The sequence below is a fragment of the Salvelinus alpinus genome, chromosome 3 (assembly GCF_045679555.1).
Source record: "Salvelinus alpinus chromosome 3, SLU_Salpinus.1, whole genome shotgun sequence".
Taxonomy (NCBI): Eukaryota; Metazoa; Chordata; class Actinopteri; order Salmoniformes; family Salmonidae; genus Salvelinus; species Salvelinus alpinus.
In genome coordinates this window covers 43595692-43614793 of record NC_092088.1, presented here as the reverse complement: position 1 = coordinate 43614793, position 19102 = coordinate 43595692, and the positions used below count along the sequence as shown (strand labels likewise).

Sequence of the window (19102 nt, the reverse complement as noted above, 5' to 3'; positions counted from 1 at the left end):
TTCCTCCTTTCGGAAACCTAGTGTTGCGATTGAACATTTATTGCCCAAACCAAGTTGCAAGCATAGGCTGTTAGTCTTGAGAAATGCACAGTGCAGCATTATCCAATGTTGTGATGATGCCAAGAATATTTGCTGCTGTTGCAATCCGAGTTGTGGATTAGATCAAACCAGTTGCAGCAGTCTTCCCATGATGACCGACATTAGCCAAGGATCAACCCAAATATAGATTTTGCTTTGATTACTATTCATTTATTAACTTTCACCTTTTGAGCTAGAAAAGGGAAGACATTTGTTCTCCTTTGAAAAAGCAATGAATCATATAGCTTCTGACATATGATTACAGTAGTGATGAGCAGAACAGACTTAATAGCCTCCTTTTCCTCTTGTTTACATCTTTATCTTTGGCATGTCAGGTGAAATCACAAGATGGCTTGGTAAGACATTACGGGGTAGGTAGTCTAGCAGTTAAGAGCAGTGGGTGAGTAAAAAATAAATCTGGTGTGCCCTTGCGCAAGGCACTTATAACCTTTTGTCTTAAGGGTAAAAAATGACCTGCCACTGTGTTTAACAGCAAAGAACCCCCTAAATTATATTTTTTCAACTTCAAATTTGGTGACTTATTCTAGAGTGACCCCAACATTAGAAAAAGTGAAACATCGCCTTTGTTCACATTTCCATGAAAGCTGTACACCACCAGGGTACAAAGATTGTCTAACAGGCTGACTACACCGCTCGCGTCGCGTGTGTGAGCGGTGCAAAATAAATTTAGACATGCATGTTATTCAATTATTGCACCCACAATGCTCACGCACACCAACGAGCGTCTGCGTTGCCAGGGGCTAAAATAGAAGTCAGTTCTATTTGTGACGCAGATCACACTGCAAGTCCTGCCTCTCCCATTTCCTCATTGGTTTATAGAAGCAGGTACCAACGTGCCATCTCCTCATTTGGTTATATCCACATGGGTGACTGAAAGATGAACGAGGTCAGTGGCGGTAATGCACCTAATTTATGAAAGTTGCCAATTGCAATATAAAGTCAAGAGAAGAAAAAGCTTGGAAGGAAGAGAGATGACTAGAAACAATTCGGTTGACCGTTTTATGTGTGGATTAATTGGCGGAGTAGAGGACCTTGTGCATTTCAGGTAAAATAACTCAATGTTTATATCCCAGGACAAATTAGCTAGCAACAGCAAGCCAGCTAAATAGGACAAATTAGCTAGCAAGTGTAAGCTAACTAGCTAAATTGGTCTGGCTCTGGGGTCATCTCTCCCTGGTACCATATAGAACAGAAACATTAACCCATGCTCTGGAATGCTCTTTAGGTTTTATCACCCAAAAGACATCGTAAATCTCCTGTCAGTGTTATCTCCCAGAGGCCCATCCTAAGTAGAACACACACACGATAGTTATAAGAATACTCTATTCTGTTGCATAAAACAACCATTTGATGTTATAATACTTTTATTGCAATCTTGCAAATTTCCACCATAATAGGTAACTCTCTGTCCACAACATAGCAGGGTGTAAAGCCATAGCACATGTTTTTCCAGCAGCAGACTATGATCGATAATGTCAAAAGCCGCACTGAAGTCTAACAAAACAGCCCCCACAATCTTTTTATTATCAATTTCTATCAGCCAATCATCAGTAATTTGTGTAAGTGCTGTGCTTGTTGAATGTCCTTCCCTATAAGTGTGCTGAAAGTAAAATAGCATTTTATCAGGTCAAAAAAAAAAAAAATTCTCAAAACTTTACTAAGGATTGGTAAAAGGCTGATTGGTCGGCTATTTGAGCCAGTAAAGTTGGCTTTACTATTCTTAGGTAGCGGAATGACTTTTGCTTCCCTCCAGGCCTGAGGACACACACTTTCTAGTAGGCTTAAATTGAAGATATTGCAAATAAGAGTGGCAATATCGTCCGCTATTATCCTCAGTAATTTTCCATCCAAGTTGTCAGACTCCGGTGGCTTGTCATTGTTGATAGACAAATGGAATTCGAAATTACAATTCTTGTCTTTCATAATTTGGTCCGATATACTTGGATGTGTAGTGTCAGCGTTCGTTGCTGGCATCCCATGCCTAATCTTGCCAATGAGAAAATCATTAAAGTAGTTGCCAATATCAGTCGGTTTTGTAATGAATGAGGCATTTGATTCATTGAATGATGGAGTTGCCTTTTTTCCCAAAATGTCATTGGTGTTAACTATCATTCTTTGTCACTTATCTTTGTTTCATAGTATAGTTTCTAATTATATTCAGTTTAGTCACATGATTTCTCAATTTGTAGTACATTTGCCAATCAGTTGTGCAGTCAGACTTATTTCCCATTCCTTTTGCCTCTCAACCATACCATAATTTTTTTTTTAAAAAGCTAACTGCGTCTCGTGAATTCATGCAAAAACAAGTTAGGTATTTATGTTAAACAAAGATTTTTATTTTAACTAAAACAAGTGTTTCCAGTATACAGTGTTCAGCTGCACACTCTGATGACGTCAGGAGAATGCAGCAAAGCTAGTGGAAGAAAATGTTCCTGATGGCAAGACCTGAAAATGGTTCTGTAGTAATGATCAAAAAACAATTTGACAGAGCTTGAAGACTGTTGAAAATAATAATTGAAAAATGTTGCACAATCCAGGTGTGGAAAGCTCTTAGAGACTTACCTAGAGAGACTCACATCTGTAATCGCTGCCAAAGGTGCTTCTACAAAGTATTGAGTCAGGGGTGTGAATACTTATGTAAATGTGGTATTTCATATTCAATAAATTTGCAAAACTTTCAAAAAACATGATTTCACTTTGTCATTATGTGGTATTGTGTGTAGATATGTGAGAAAAAAACACATTTAATACATTTTGAATTCAGGCTGTAACAACAGTTACAAAAGTCAAGGGGTATGAATACCTTCTGAAGGCACTGTATGTCTACAAAGGAAAAAGGATATATTTTGGGGAAATGTTTTGACTGGTCCATCCTCCAGTTTTTCTTAAGTTGGTCCCAGTTGTTGTACAGGCCATATAGACCTGCCGGCCAGGCCCCCTCACGCTGTCACATGTACATCACCTATAAAACACACAAACAGTGTGTGTATGTCATATCACAATCACACATAAGTCAGATCTAACCGGCCTACACTGATATCAAACCAACAATGTCATACACTGACTTATAAACAGTGACCAAAACTAGAGGTGTCAGCAGTCAGTCAGGGGAATTCTAGTACCACAGAGACATCTGACAGCTGACCATCCCTCTCACACCACCAGGGGAAAAACAGACAAACACAATAGGACGAAGACATGAGGTATGTTTCCACAGTCTACATTCAACACGGACTATTGACAAAGGCATAGTAAAAGGCCAGTTTGTTTGTGTGAATTTTCACACACACCTTGGGAAACTGGAAAGTACATACAGCTAACAACAACAGTGGTATATGTACTGGTTAATTCGTGGAACCTTCGCTTTCACGATGAGGTGCTCATCAGCACTAAGCGTGATTTCACACAGATACATGGGAAAGTACATAGGATCAGATTAGTGCGGGAATCAGGTTTGAATGGCAAAGCATGTCAATGAGAAGCCATTGCTATGGGCACACAGTGGCAAACATATCCAACAGTCTTCAGAGCGTGAGAGGGGAGTAGCAGTTGGAGTATGCCTGTCCCTGGCCCCATTCAGCAGCAGGGGATAAGACTGATAAAGTTCTCTCATACTGCAGTCACAGGGCCCACACCCACTACCAGCAGCCCCAAGATAAGGGTTTATAGGGCAGTATAGGTGCTATGTCACCATGGCAGGGAGAGAGAGACAGCTTGAAATACAAAACACCCCACTTACCCAACCCTGTAGGGTCCATACAAGCGCAGCCCACACCCATGGGTGCGAAACATGCTGTCATTGTCAAAACACACAGTGGATTGAACGACTGCTTCTGGATAATTTCCATAGCACCGGGAAATATATATTTTTCTTCTTGAAGAATTTAAATCCTTTCATTACAGGCTATGGAATAGGTTTGGGCATACAATTATTACTTGTTTTTCATTGCGTGTCAGGATTGTTATTCATATCCCACATATGACACTGAATCACTACCACTACTATTAAGAGATTTCCCAAATGAACCACTAGTCTGAGACCAAGTTGAATGTGAGGCAGACTCATGCATCAGCACAATAGGATAACGTTACAACAATGCAGGTTGGTTGTCAGTAGCCACAGAACAAAATAACACAGGGGACAAAAAGTCCACCTAGCTATGTTTGTCCTACTTCCCTAAGGAATGGGACACTGAAAAAAATGAGCTGCATGTCCACACGTTTACCTGAAAGGTTTGGTGATGTATAAGCAAGTCAAGCAAATGCACACATTAGGTATGTGTGAGGGAACACAGACACAAACCTTCACAAAGACACATGCAAAGCTCTCATTCCAAATATATCGTAATCTCTCCGACTCCATAATTCTTATTATATCGATCAGATTCCATCTGAGTGTTCTCACTGGTCAAGATCAGAGCAATAGATAGAGAGACATGACTCTAGTCTAGACAAGACACACCAGAACTGAAAACAACAGTCACTTCTTCATTCGATTCAGGTCCACTGGACACATTGGACGAGTGCAATCATAGGCATTTAACACCTCAGTGAGCAAGATATTCTCAACATGGCCTTAGTTTGACATTTGACTCAGCAACACCTTTCCAATGACACTAAGGGGTGATCAGCAAGGCTTTAACAGAGACGGAGAGAATATAAGCAAGAGTGAACGACCCTTGCAAATGTATAAAAAAATCCAAAATTGAAATATCACATTTACATAAGTATTCAGATCCTTTACTCAGTACTTTGTTGAAGCACCTTTGGCAGCGATTACAGCCTCGAGTGTTCTTGGGTAGGACGCTACAAGCTTGGCACACCTGTATTTGGGGAGTTTCTCTCATTCTTCTCTGCAGATCCTCTCAAGCTCTGTCAGGATGGATCAGGAACGTCGCTGCACAGATATTTTCGGGTTCAAGTCTGGGCTCTGGCTGGGCCTCGCAAGGACATTCAGAGACTTGTCCCGAAGCCACTCCTGTGGTGTCTTGGCTGTTTGCATAGGGTCGTTGTCCTGTTGGAAGGTGAACCTTCACCCCGTCTGAGGTCCTGAGCGCTCTGGAGTAGGTTTTCATCAAGACCTCACTGCACTTTGCTCCGTTCATCTTTCCCTCAAGCCTGACTAGTCTCCCAGTCCCTGCCACAGAAAAACATCCCCAAAGCATGATGCTGCCACCACCATGCTTTACTGTAGGAATGGTGCCAGGTTTCCTCCAGACGTGACGCTTGGCATTCAGGCCAAAGAGATCAATGGTCTGAGAGTCCTGTAGGTGCCTTTTGGCAAACTCAAAGAGGGCTGTCAGGTGCCTTAAACTGAGGAGTGGCTTCTGTCTGGCCACTCTACCATAAAGGCCTGATTGATGGAGTGCTGCAGAGATGGTTGTCCTTCTGGAAGGTTCTCCCATCTCCCCAGAGGAACTCTGGAGCTCTGTCAGAGTGACCATCGGGTTCTTGGTGACCTCCCTGACCAAAGCCCTTCTGCTCAGTTTGGCCCGGGCAGCCAGTTCTAGGAAGAGTCTTGGTGGTCTCAAATGTCTTCCATTTAAGAATGATGGAGGCCATTGTGTTCTTAGGGGGCTTCAATGCTGCAGAAATGTTTTGGTACCCTTCACCAGATCTGTGCCTCGACACAATCCTGTCTCGGAGCTCTATGGCCAATTCCTTTGACCTCATGGCTTGGTTTTTGCTCTGATATGCACTATCAACTGTGGGACCTTGTATAGACAGGTGTGTGCCTTTCCAAATCATGTCCAATCAACTGAATTTACCAATCAAGTTGAAAAAAGGATCTCAAGGATGATCATTGGAAACAGGATGAACCTGAGCTCAATTTCGAATCTCATAGCAAAAGGTCTGTTTTTCATTTTTAATGAATTTGCAAATATTTCTTAACCGGTTTTCACATTGTCATTATGGGGTATTGTGGGTAGATTGATGAGGAAAATATTTTATTTAATACATTTTCGAATAAGGCTGTAACGTAAAATTTTTGGGATAAAGGGAAGGGTTCTGAATACTTTCCGAATGCACTGTATGATCGGCCACCTTTACCACCCTCTTTATAGGATCCGATGACTGTGTATTTAGTTGAGTGTCCTTAACCCCCTTGGCTGATATCATACCCCTTCCCCCTCCCAGTGATAGAGGAGTGTAGGCCAGTGCCAGACTTTTAAGAACTTCCCCTTATTGAATCCGGAGCAGTGCATGCTCGGATAATTTATGTTGGCAGCAGAGTTGCCCTGTGTAGATACTGTCCATTTAACAACAGCTGGTAATTAAGGCCTAGTGTCCCTCCAGACAAACTGAACCAGTCTAACCAGAAAGTGGTGTCTGCAACGACCTCTCTCAATCACATGAGCGGTGGAATTTTAAGTGGAATCTAATCAAGAAAAATGGGAAGCTGGTAAAAACCGACATAAAGCATCAGGTTGTCTTGCTCAACCACACCAGAAAGTCCTAGATGGGTATTTTCCTTTAGCTTCCTCTAAATAGAGCACGCTAGGGGAAAATATATAGAAGTGTTAATGTTTAATTACAAGTGCCAAAGATCACTTTTACTGCAGCTGACAATGTATTTCCATACTCAAAACAGTAACACGGTTGTCTGACTATTATGTTCAATACCAGCACGTAAAGTTTTTTGTTTGTTTTACGAAGACCTCTGCACATTTCCAATGTGAGTCACTAGTTCTCCTGTATGAGAACAGGCATTTTCTTCTTCACAACTGACCTGAAATGCAAAAATGAATGCCAGGGCTATGGATTTCCACTAGATAAAAGCCACAAAGTCAAACATTTGCTCTTTGGTCTATTTAAGGTTAGGGTTAGGCATACATTTAGCAGTGTGGTTAAGGTTAGGTTTAGAATTCAATTTTAATTAGATACATTTTAGAAATGGGTGGGGTTTAGCCATAATTATGATTTTGTGGCCATGCTAACCCCTTTACACGTGTAAAAATGGGCCTATATGGAGAGGGCCAAATTGAAATGTTCCTAACAGAAGAACTATAAAAAGCATATGCATGACCATAGTAGCACATTTAATAAGAACACTTTGGAGATTATGGGGGAAATTATCACACCAAAAGGTGAGGACACAACAATTTACCTGACACAAGACTGAATCCAAACGTTACGCTGTTGATTTTTGTTCATTTGACATTTCTGTACTTTTCACAGCATTTGCCAATAACTGAAAATACTCTGGATACATTCAGTAACAACATATGAATATTCATTGACATTTTAGAGTAGGTGCAATATAAGAAAAAAAATATTACAAGGGTTTGAGTGAGGTCTAACTGGTGTTAAGTGGCCACACAGCTCTCCAAACTGTGCACAGTTCCTAAGTAATTTCAATGCACTTTAATGAATCAAGGAAAGTACCTTCAACTTGCTCAATCCAAAAATGTTCCATTATAAATCGCAATCTGGGTCAGGTGGGCATCATTTGAAAGCGTATTCTATTGCCAACATGGCTAGCTAAGTTATAAAATAAGATCTTACATTGTTACGCCTCGATCACACCGACAGCGTCAATGCATTTTGGTACATCAGAAGTACATTCATTTCCAATGGAATGTTGCGTTTGCCTTGCAGCTTTGCTTTGCAGAGGCAGTTGCAGTGTGTTCTGTGTCTTACATACGAAGGATTTATTGTACGGATGGGTCAAACTGTATGCGTAGAAAGCTTGACAGAAATAGTAGCAGAAGGTGAATGTCGAACTTTTGTTGCACACATATCCAGATGATGCTGCATACTATTTTGCGCAATGAAGCTGTCGGGTGTGATCAAGGCATTAGGCTTTCAAAAGGAACTTCAGATAAACAGATTGTAATTTAGAATGGAATCATGAGTGCATTCAAGTGCGTGTTTCGGCGCAATTTTTTTCTTCATAATACGACAAACATAGCCTCATTCTTTTAAGGACACCCCAGGGTATAGTGCATGTCATCCTGGTAACTGTGGATCAAACATAGTGATCATAAACATTGATACTGCTAGAAACATAAGAATTTCACTTGGGACTCATCCTATGGCATTGAGGAGTTTACCACATCAGTCACCGGCTTCATTAATAAGCGCATTGATGAATTCGTCCCCACAGTGACCGTACATACATATCCCAACCAGAAGCCATGGATTACAGGAAACATCCGCACTGAGCTAAAGGCAAGAGCTGCCGCATTCAGGAAGCGGGACACTAACCCAGCTGCTTCTAAGAAATCCCCCTACGCCACATTGAAGGTCCCCAAGAACACAGTGGCCTCCATCATTCTTAAATGGAAGTAGTTTGGAAGAACCAAGTTTAGAGCTGGTCGCCCGGACAAACTGAGCAATTGGGGGAAAAGCGCCTTGGTCAGGGAGGTGACCAAGAACCCGATGGTCACTCTGACAGAGCTCTAGAGTTCCTCTGTGGAGATGGGAGAATCTTCCGGAAGGACAACCATCTCCGCAGCACTCCACCAATCAGGCCTTTATGGTAGAGTGGCCAGACGGAAGCCACTCCACAGTAAAAGGCACATGACAGCCCGCTTGGAGTTTGCCAAAAGGCACTTAAAGAACTCTCACACCATGAGAAACAAGATTCTCTGTTCTGATGAAACCAAGATTGAACTCTTTGGCCTGAATGCCAAGCGTCACGTCTGGAGGAAACCTGGCACCATCCCTACGGTGAAGCATGGCGGTGGCAGCATCATGCTGTGGGGGATGTTTTTCAGCTGCAGGGACTCGGAGACTAGTCAGGATCGAGGGAAATATGAACGGAGCAAAGTACAGAGAGATCCTTGATGAAAACCTGCTCTAAAACACTCAGGACCTCAGACTGGGCGAAGGTTCACCTTTCAACATGACAACGACCCTAAGCACACAGCCAAGACAATGTAGGATTTTCTGAATGTCCTTGAGTGGCCCAGCCAGAGCACGGACTTGAAATTGATCTAACAACTCTGGAGAGACCTGAAAATAGCTGTGCAGCAACACTCCCCACCCAACCTGACAGAGCTTGAGAGGATCTGCAGAGAAGAATGGGAGAAACTCCCCAAATACAGGTGTGCCAAGCTTGTAGCGTCCTACCCAAGAACACTCGAGGCTGTAATCGCTGCCAAAGGTGCTTCAACAAAGTACTGAGTAAAGGGTCTGAATACTTATGTAAATGTGATTTTAAAAAAGTATACATTCGTAAATATTTATAAAAACCTGTTTTTGCTTTTTCATCATGAGGTATTGTGTGTAGATTGATGAGGAAAAAAACTTTTAAATCCATTTTAGATTAAGGCTGTAATGTAACAAAATGTGGAAAAAGTCAAGGGGTCTGAATACTTTCCAGATGCTCTGTATGTGAGAATGCTGTTCATTGACTATAGCATTCAACACCATAGTGCCCTCTTAGCTTATCACTAAGCTAAGGAACCTGGGACTGAACACCTTCATCTGCAACTGGATCCTGGTCTTCCTGATGGGATGCCCCAGATGTTGAGGGTAGGCAACAACACATCCACCACACTGACCCTCAACACGGGGGCCCCTCAGGGGTGCGTGCCTAGTCCCCTCCTGTACTCCCTGTTCACCCACGACTGTGTGGCCGCGCATGACTCCAACGGGATCGAGGTGGTGTCACATTTTAAATACATAGGGATTTTAAATACTTAGTGATAATTATTTACTCTAACCTTTCCTTAAAAAAATATATAAAAAGTATATGGAACAGCAATACGCAACCTGGTAAATGTTTTATTTATCAGAAACCAAATGTCAACAGATGTACCAAACTGTACATGCATTCAATGATTTTGTCCCATCTCTCGTACTGTGTCACAACCTGGTCACAAGCTAGTATCACAGCAAACCACTTCAAAAGCTCTAGAAACAAACTCTGAATGTGCTGGACAAAAAACCAAACACCTTTCACCACTGCAATATCAATAAGAAATACCACCTACTGAGCTTTGACAGGTTCTTATGCCTTGCCGGCACTTCTCTGCTTATTAAGATCACTCCTGACCTTTCCCAGCCACTTCAATTTGTCACATATTGCATGTACAATACCAGGACAACAAGAGCTTCAAACAGAGGAGCCTTCTCATCTCAGTTTTAGGGTCCACCAAATTTGGCCAGACAGCTTTTTCAGTCGGTGCGTCTAGACTATGGAAAAACCTGCCAACCAGTGTCAGAGAGTGCAGTACTTTTGCTAGCTTCAAGGCAAACCGGGAAAAAGTGGCTTAAGGCAAACCAGTCATGTGAACATTAAGACGTTCTGACTCTTAAGAAGTCAGATAATGTAAGACCAAGGGACATTTAAACTCTGATGTAATATTAGCATTATATTGTCCATTGTTCATATTTTGATAGATAGACACTCTAGATAGATAGATTTTAATAGTGTGCAATATTGTAGTATTGATGTATTAATGTTGATTGTTTTCTGCCCAAGGACTGCAGATGGAAATTTGCTATGTAGTGAAATCTGGTGCAATTTCATGTTATACATGGTCCCTGACAAATAAACAAATAATAACACAAATATTAAGTTTACCGACGACACGGTGGTGGTAGGCTTGATCATTGACGATGATGAGACAGCCTATAGGGAGGAGGACAGAGACCTGGCAGTGTGGTGCCAGGACAACAACCTCTCCCTCAACGTCAGCAAGACAAAGGAGCTGATCGTGGACTACAGGAAATGGAGGCCGAGCACACCCCCATTCACATCGACAGGGCTGAAGTGGAGCAAGTCGAGAGCTTCAAGTTTCTACATCACTAAGGAGCTATCACGGTCAAAAGACACCAACACAGACGCGAAGAGGGCACAACAATGCCACTTCCCCCTCAGGAGGCTGAAAAGATTTGGCATGGGCCCTCAGATCCTCAAAAAGTTCTACAGCTGCACCATTGAGAGCGTCTTGACTGGCTGCATCACCGCTTGGTATGGCAATTGCTTGGCATTTGATTGCAAGGCGCTACAGAGGGTAATCCAGAACATCACTGGGGCCGAGCTCCCTGCCATCCAGGACCTCTATACCAGGCGGTGTCAGAGGAAGGTCCTAAAAATTGTCAAATACTCTAGCCACCAAAGTCGTAGACTGTTCTCTCTGCTACCGCTCGGCAAGCAGTACCGATGCGTCGAGTCTGGAACCAACAGGACCCTGAACAGCTTCTACCTCATACCCCTGCATATCAACAAGGAACTGTTACACTACATTACCAAAAGTATGTGGACAACTGCTCGTCAAACATCTCATTCCAAAATCATGGGCATTAATATGGAGTTTGCTGCTATAACAACCTCCACTGTTCTGGGAAGGCTTGCCACTAGATGTTGTAACATTGCTGCGAGACTTGCTTCCATTCAGCCACAAGAGCATTAGTGAGGTCGGGCACTGATGTTGGCCGATTCGGCCTGACTCGCAGTCTGTGTTCCAATTCATCCCAAAGGTGTTTGATGGGTTTGAGGTCAGGGCTCTATGCAGGCCAGTCAAGTTCTTCCACAGCGATCTCGACAAACCATTTCTGTATGGACCTCGCTTTGTGCACGGGGGCATTGTCATGCTGAAACAGGAAAGGGCCTTCACCTAACTGTCTAGAATGTCATTGTATGCTGTAGCGTTAAGAGTTTCCACTGCTCCAGAGTCCAATGGCGGCGAGCTTTACACCCCTCCAGCCGACGCTTGGCATTGTGCATGGTGATCTTAGGCTTGTGTGCAGCTGCTCAGCCATGGAAACCCATTTCATGAAGCTCCTGACGAACAGTTCTTGTGCGGACGTTGTTCAAGAGGCAGTTTGGAACTCGGTAGTGAGTGTTGCAGCGGAGGACAGACCATTTCTACGCGCTACGTGGTCCTAGACGTTTCTGCTTCACAATAACAGCACTTGCAGTTGACCAGGGCAGCTCTAGCAGGGCAGAAATGTTATGAACTTACTTGTTGGAAAGGTGGCATCCTATGACGGTGCCATGTTGAATGTCACTGGAGCTCTTCAGTAAGGCCAGTCTACTGCCAATGTTTGTCTTTGGAGATTGCATGGCTGTGTGCTCGATTTTATACACCTGTCAGCAACTAATTTGAAGGGGTGTCCATATAATTTTGTATATATAGTGTATATAGCCAAGTTATTGTTACTCATTGTGTACCTATTATTACTTTTATTATTGAGTGTTTTACTTTTCTTTTATCTCTCCATTTTCTTTCCCTGCATTGTTGTGAAGGGCCTGTAAGTAAGCATTTCACTGTTAGTCCACACCTGTTATTTACGAAGCATGTGATAAGAATAAAATGTGATTGGACATTTGATTTGACATGAGTTTTCACATATGGAAATGTGAAGTGCACGTTTGGACTCACGGGTGTGTGGTTTGATTGTATGACATCAAAGCAGTATTCATTATGATCCTCAACGTCTCATCTTTCACAACACAGACTCCTCTCGATTGACAGGATTTCCCCTCACTCAGACAACAACAAATGTGCAAAAGTAGCCCCATTAGCGGGAGGGATGGTGGCATCTTTTTGTCGCGCGTGGTGCTCAAGTTTATAACGGCCGTCAGTCAAAACCCATACAGCACTAAGTGGAGAACCTGAACTGAAGTGCAGTACTTTTGCTAGCTTCAAGGCAAACCGGGAAAAAGTGGCTTAAGGCAAACCAGTCATGTGAACATTAAGACGTTCTGACTCTTAAGAAGTCAGATAATGTAAGACCAAGGGACATTTAAACTCTGATGTAATATTAGCATTATATTGTCCATTGTTCATATTTTGATAGATAGACACTCTAGATAGATAGATTTTAATAGTGTGCAATATTGTAGTATTGATGTATTAATGTTGATTGTTTTCTGCCCAAGGACTGCAGATGGAAATTTGCTATGTAGTGAAATCTGGTGCAATTTCATGTTATACATGGTCCCTGACAAATAAACAAATAATAACACAAATATTAAGTTTACCGACGACACGGTGGTGGTAGGCTTGATCATTGACGATGATGAGACAGCCTATAGGGAGGAGGACAGAGACCTGGCAGTGTGGTGCCAGGACAACAACCTCTCCCTCAACGTCAGCAAGACAAAGGAGCTGATCGTGGACTACAGGAAATGGAGGCCGAGCACACCCCCATTCACATCGACAGGGCTGAAGTGGAGCAAGTCGAGAGCTTCAAGTTTCTACATCACTAAGGAGCTATCACGGTCAAAAGACACCAACACAGACGCGAAGAGGGCACAACAATGCCACTTCCCCCTCAGGAGGCTGAAAAGATTTGGCATGGGCCCTCAGATCCTCAAAAAGTTCTACAGCTGCACCATTGAGAGCGTCTTGACTGGCTGCATCACCGCTTGGTATGGCAATTGCTTGGCATTTGATTGCAAGGCGCTACAGAGGGTAATCCAGAACATCACTGGGGCCGAGCTCCCTGCCATCCAGGACCTCTATACCAGGCGGTGTCAGAGGAAGGTCCTAAAAATTGTCAAATACTCTAGCCACCAAAGTCGTAGACTGTTCTCTCTGCTACCGCTCGGCAAGCAGTACCGATGCGTCGAGTCTGGAACCAACAGGACCCTGAACAGCTTCTACCTCATACCCCTGCATATCAACAAGGAACTGTTACACTACATTACCAAAAGTATGTGGACAACTGCTCGTCAAACATCTCATTCCAAAATCATGGGCATTAATATGGAGTTTGCTGCTATAACAACCTCCACTGTTCTGGGAAGGCTTGCCACTAGATGTTGTAACATTGCTGCGAACCTGAACTCTGCCGTCATGTATAGAATGTTACTGTACAGCCCCTGCGTTCCAATTTAGGTGTTAATCAATGACAAAATCTGCCATTTTCAACCTGTATATGTGATGACAGGGTGAGAAGAAAGGGCTACCTAGGCTCCATCTCTGATTCCTTGTGTGGGTGAGGAGACATGAGGTGAGGAAAAATTCTCCTGTTTTGCTTTCAACATCATATGATCTCAGATCCTCTACTAACCTGTGGACTTGTACAGCATGCCTGTCATGGTCCTGGCAACAACAGTGTTGATGTCATCCTCTGCTCCTCAGGTCTTCACGATGGCCACCCCAGACACACTCTACAACAGAGCTGAGGACAAGCAAGCATACAGGTGAATTAATGTCACATTGTTTTTTGGTTTCTATTGAGACAATAACAGTATACCAATGTGTGGCACTGCTGAAAGGACATCTGCGTCAATCCACTGGTGGGGAATGACAGGCACTCACCCACTGACCCAAGTGTGCTCGCCCATGTCGCTCCTTGGCCGGTCACCAGATTCAGGATCCTAAAACAGAGGGCAAGTGAGGAAGGATATTATATCCATTAAAACACAGACATCTACAGTCAACACAGAGACTCACCCAACTTCAATGGGACACAAGGGTTGATTTACAGTTAGGGGTTCTAGTAAAAGTGCTGCATATTTGGAAAAACTGATACATGCCTGCTGCATCGCCAAACAAGACTTGCTTCAGTTTATATGGAAATCCAAAACTGTTATCCTTGAGTGGATGAGATCATCAGGCCAAGTGTAAACAGCCTGCCAGATCATAATGTATCATGATTTATCTGATTCAGCTTTAGACATTCACTAACAGTAAGATAGATGGACAGTGGCACGTTGTGCAGTGCTATCTTATAACAGTGATCAGCTGAAAAATAATTATCCTGGTCAAACCAATATTCCAACTGTAGCCAGCATTACACAGTGAACACAATGTACCCGTGGCCAAGGCAGACTTTGCCCTTCTCCCTTGGCAGGGACAGCTAGGTTTTGGGCCTTGACATCCTTAGCTGTGTCACAGCACTGAGAAGTCAGGTGTGTAAACACAGGTGTGTTTGAGCACAGGGTCATTCAATGGCAATGGGTGAGCATGACAAAATCTCAGTGAAAGCAACAGCATAGTAGGGGTTTACAACATAACCCCATCATACATAACCCCATAATTTCCTTGTGTGGGTGAGGAGACATGAGGTGAGGAAAAGTTTTCCTGCTTTCAAATCAAACCAAAGTTTATTTGTCACGTGCGCCGAATACAACAACCTTACAGTGAAATGCTTACTTACAGGCTCTAACCAATAGTGCAAAAAAGGTATTAGGTGAACAATAGGTAAGTAAAGAAATAAAAACAACAGTAAAAAGACAGTGAAAAACAGTAGCGAGGCTATAAAAGTAGCGAGGCTACATACAGACACCGGTCAGTCAGGCTGATTGAGGTAGTATGTACATGTAGATATGGTTAAAGTGACTATGCATATATGATGAACAGAGAGTAGCAGTAGCGTAAAGAAGGGTTGGCAGATAGCCCAGTTAGCCAATGTGCGGGAGCACTGGTTGGTCGGGCCAATTGAGGTAGTATGTACATATGTACATGAATGTATAGTTAAAGTGACTGTGCATATATGATAAACAGAGAGTAGCAGCAGTGTAAAAGAGGGGTTGGGGGGGGCACACAATGCAGATAGTCCGGGTAGCCATTTGATTACCTTTTCAGGAGTCTTTTAGCTTGGGGGTAAAAACTGTTGAGCAGCCTTTTTGTCCTAGACTTGGCACTCCGGTACCGCTTGCCATGCAGTAGTAGAGGGGTGGCTGGGGTCTTTGACAATTTTTAGGGCCTTCCTCTGACACCGCCTGGTGTAGAGGTCCTGGATGGCAGGCAGCTAAGCCCCAGTGATGTACTGGGCCGTACGCACTACCCTCTGTTGAGCCTTGCGGTCGGAGGCCGAGCAATTGCCGTAGCAGGCAGTGATGCAACCTTTTGAGGATCTCAGGACCCATGTCAAATCTTTTTAGTTTCCTGAGGGGGAATAGGCTTTGTCGTGCCCTCTTCACGACTGTCTTGGTGTGTTTGGACCATTCTAGTTTGTTGGTGATGTGGACACCAAGGAACTTGAAGCTCTCAACCTGTTCCACTACAGCCCCGTCGATGAGAATGGGGGTGTACTCAGTCCTCCTTTTCCTGTAGTCCACAATCATCTCCTTAGTCTTGGTTACGTTGAGGGATAGGTTGTTATTCTGGCACCACCCGGCCAGGTCTCTGACCTCCTCCCTATAGGATGTCTCATCGTTGTCGGTGAATCCCACTGTTGTATCGTCTGCAAACTTAATGATGGTGTTGGAGTCATCCCTGGCCATGCAGTCGTGGGTGAACAGGGAGTACAGGAGGGGACTGAGCATGCACCTCTGGGGGGCTCCAGTGTTGAGGATCAGCGTGGCAGATGTGTTGCTACCTACCCTCACCACTTGGGGCGTCCCGTCTGGAAGTCCAAGATCCAGTTGCAGAGGGAGGTGTTTAGTCCCAGGATCCTTAGCTTCGTGATGAGCTTTGAGGGTACTATGGTATTGAACGCTGAGCTGTAGTCAATGAATAGCATTCTCGCATAAGTGTTCATTTTGTCCAGGTGGGAAAGGGCAGTGTAGAGTGCAATAGAGATTGCATCATCTGTGGATCTGTTTGGGCGGTATGCAAATTGGAGTGGGTCTAGGGTTTCTGGGATAATGGTGTTGATGTGCGTCATTACCAGCCTTTCAAAGCACTTCATGGCTACGGACGTGAGTGCTACGGGTCTGTAGTCATTTAGGCAGCTTGCCTTTGTGTTCTTGGGCACAGGGACTATGGTGGTCTGCTTGAAACATGTTGGTATTACAGACTCAATCAGGGACATGTTGAAAATGTCAGTGAAGACACGTGCCAGTTGGTCAGCACATGCCCGGAGCACACGTCCTGGTAATCCGTCTGGCCCCACAGCCTTGTGTATGTTGACCTGTTTAAAGGTCTTACTCACGTCGGCTACGGAGAGCGTGATCACACAGTCGTCCGGAACAGCTGATGCTCTCATGCATGCCTCAGTGTTGCTTGCCTCGAAGCGAGCATAGAAGTGATTTAGCTCGTCTGGTAGGCTCGTGTCACTGGGCAGCTCTTGGCTGTGCTTCCCTTTGTAGTCTGTAATAGTTTGCAAGCCCTGCCACATAAGACGAGCGTCGGAGCAGGTGTAGTATGATTCAATCTTAGCCCTGTATTGACACTTTGCCTTTTTGATGCTTTGTCGCAGGGCATAGCAGTATTTCTTGTAAGCTGACGGGATAGAGTCCCACGCCTTGAAAGCGGCAGCTCTGCCTTTTAGCTCAGTGCGAATGTTGCCTGTAATCCATGGCTTCTGGTTGGGGTATGTACGTACAGTCACTGTGGGGACGACGTCCTCGATGCACTTATTGATAAATCCGGTGTACTCCTCAATGCCATCAGAAGAATCCCGGAACATGTTCCAGTCTGTGATAGCAAAACAGTCCTGTAGTTTAGCATCTGCTTCATCTGACCACTTTTTTATAGACCGAGTCACTGGTGCTTCCTGCTTTAATTTTTGCCTGTAAGCAGGAATCAGGAGGATAGAGTTGTGGTCAGATTTACCAAATGGAGGGCGAGGGAGAGCTTTGTACGCGTCTCTGTGTGTGGAGTACAGGTGATCTAGATTTTTTCCCCCTCTTGTTGCACATTAAACATGTTGATAGAAATTTGGTAGAACTGATTTAATTTCCCTGCATTAAAGTCTTCGGCCACTAGGAGCGCCGCCTCTGGGTGAGTGGTTTCCTGTTTACTTAAAGTTTTCCTGTTTTGCTTTCAACATCATATGATCTCAGATCCTCTACTAACCTGTGGACTTGTACAGCATGCCTGTCATGGTCCTGGCAACAACAGTGTTGATGTCATCCTCTGCTCCTCAGGTCTTCACGATGGCCACCCCAGACACACTCTACAACAGAGCTGAGGACAAGCAAGCATACAGGTGAATTAATGTCACATTGTTTTTTGGTTTCTATTGAGACAATAACAGTATACCAATGTGTGGCACTGCTGAAAGGACATCTGCGTCAATCCACTGGTGGGGAATGACAGGCACTCACCCACTGACCCAAGTGTGCTCGCCCATGTCGCTCCTTGGCCGGTCACCAGATTCAGGATCCTAAAACAGAGGGCAAGTGAGGAAGGATATTATATCCATTAAAACACAGACATCTACAGTCAACACAGAGACTCACCCAACTTCAATGGGACACAAGGGTTGATTTACAGTTAGGGGTTCTAGTAAAAGTGCTGCATATTTGGAAAAACTGATACATGCCTGCTGCATCGTCAAACAAGACTTGCTTCAGTTTATATGGAAATCCAAAACTGTTATCCTTGAGTGGATGAGATCATCAGGCCAAGTGTAAACAGCCTGCCAGATCATAATGTATCATGATTTATCTGATTCAGCTTTAGACATTCACTAACAGTAAGATAGACGGACAGTGGCACGTTGTGCAGTGCTATTTTATAACAGTGATCAGCTGAAAAATAATTATCCTGGTCAAACCAATATTCCAACTGTAGCCAGCATTACACAGTGAACACAATGTGCCCGTGGCCAAGGCAGACTTTGCCCTTCTCCCTTGGCAGGGACAGCTAGGTTTTTGGGCCTTGACATCCTCAGCTGTGTCACAGCACTGAGAAGTCAGGTGTGTCAACACAGGTGTGTTTGAGCACAGGGTCATTCAATGGCAATGTGTGAGCATGACAAAACAAAATCTCAGTGAAAGCAACAGCGTAGTAGGGGTTTACAACATAACCCCATCATATTGGCCTACTATTTCCAGTTTTCCATGGAACAATGTTGTGTTATTTCTGATACCGATTGGGGAAAACGATGGTGCTGCATATCAGCATTATAAATTCAGCCAACAGGTTTTGTGAGAATCAATTTCAGCTAATTCAAAAGTGTATAGTTCAGTGCTTCTCCCACCCCTCTAACACTGGTCTAATGCTATCAGTAGTGTAACTTTGGATCAGTGAGATCCTCACTATGACTTAATCATGGATTCATGTCATACCATGTCAAGTCCGATTCACAGGAGGTTGGTGGAACCTTAATTGGCGAGGACAGGCTCATGGTAATGGCTGGAGCGGAATTAGTGGTTTCCACGTGTTTGATGCCATTCCATTCGCGCCGTTCCAGACATTATTAT

The 19102-nt window shown here is 43.8% G+C and overlaps 1 long non-coding RNA gene across 1 annotated transcript; it reads right to left on the bottom strand.

The window, feature by feature from the left end:
- Positions 1-692: 692 nt before the first annotated feature.
- LOC139570749 (uncharacterized) lies at positions 693-18545 on the bottom strand. The gene is made up of 5 exons (XR_011674158.1): positions 18002-18545; positions 17751-17861; positions 14325-14383; positions 14074-14184; positions 693-3061 (listed from the first exon to the last, which is right to left on the bottom strand). It is a non-coding gene; the product is annotated as an uncharacterized lncRNA (long non-coding RNA).
- Positions 18546-19102: the final 557 nt, after the last annotated feature.